General features: G+C 49.8%; 1 protein-coding gene across 3 annotated transcripts in view; it reads right to left on the bottom strand.

Moving 5' to 3' along the window:
* Positions 1-1104, bottom strand: part of LOC119469431 (zinc finger protein 160-like) — a 609418-nt gene that overhangs the window by 545963 nt on the left and 62351 nt on the right. The window lies entirely within an intron of this gene.

Here is a 1104-nt window from a genome sequence, read left to right as displayed (position 1 = left end):
TCCATCCAGTATCCTGGGCCCCAGCTGCAAAGAAGGAGCAGCCCATGTTTTCCATCTCCTGATTAGGCGGTGCAAGTATGGGAAATGGGATGGATCCCGAATAGCAGGTGTATGGAGGCTTCAGCTCTGAGCTACAGGGACAGAGAATGAGCATCAGATGGAATCAAGTACAGAAGGAGAGACTGCAGGGGAATAGACCCTTTGACAGCCCTTCCTGTGCCACAGAGGCAAGAAACCAAAGAGGTCACAGAAGCCAGATGACAGGGTTGTTGCTCATCAGGATAAAGACTCTGCCTTTGTCTCTGAGCTGCAGCACCGCTAGAATGCCCAAATCAAACTACTGCACATCTAAAGAGCAGAGGGTCACACCTGTAATCCCAGCACGGTGGGAGGCCGAGGTGGGCAGATTGCCTGAGGTCAGGAGTTCAAGACCAGCTTGGCCAACACAGCACAACCCCATCTCTACTAAAAATATAGAAATTAGCCAGGTGTGGTGGTGTTGCATGCCTGTTGTCCCAGCTACTTGGGAGGCTGAGGCAGGAGAATCACTTAAGCCTGGGCAGCGGAGCTTACAGTGAGCTATTGCGCCACTGCACTCTAGCCTGGGCAACAGAGCGACACCCTGTCTCAAAAATAAACAAATAAAGAACAAAGGGATAAATGGGGCAAAGAAACATGTCCACTCAGAGATCTACGGATTTAAACTTCTGCCATAGAATTCCTCCACTGGCAGAGAGTTTCCCAACACACCATTTGAAGGTGCAGCTTCCTCTTTGCCCATCTGAGCTCCCCCCTGTAATCCCAGCACTTTGGGTGGCCAAGGCAGGCAGATCACGAGGTCAAGAGATAAACACCATCCTGGCCATACTGGTGAAACTCTGTCTCCACTAAAAATATAAAAATTAGCTGGGCATGGTGGCTCGCGCCTGTAGTTCTCGCTACTTGGGAGGGTGAGGCAAGAGAATTGTTTGAACCCGGGAGGCGGAGGTTCCAGTGAGCCAAGATCATGCCACTACACTCCAGTCTGGGTGACAGAGCAAGACTTCATCTTTAAAAGAAAAAAAAAAAAAAAATACAAAATTAGCCAGGTTGTGGTGGGCACTT

Source organism: Cebus imitator, unplaced genomic scaffold (genome assembly GCF_001604975.1).
Source record: "Cebus imitator isolate Cc_AM_T3 unplaced genomic scaffold, Cebus_imitator-1.0 Scaffold654, whole genome shotgun sequence".
Lineage (NCBI taxonomy): Eukaryota > Metazoa > Chordata > Mammalia > Primates > Cebidae > Cebus > Cebus imitator.
The sequence above is the reverse complement of the archived record's forward strand: the minus strand, read 5'-3'. Positions and strand labels throughout refer to the sequence as shown.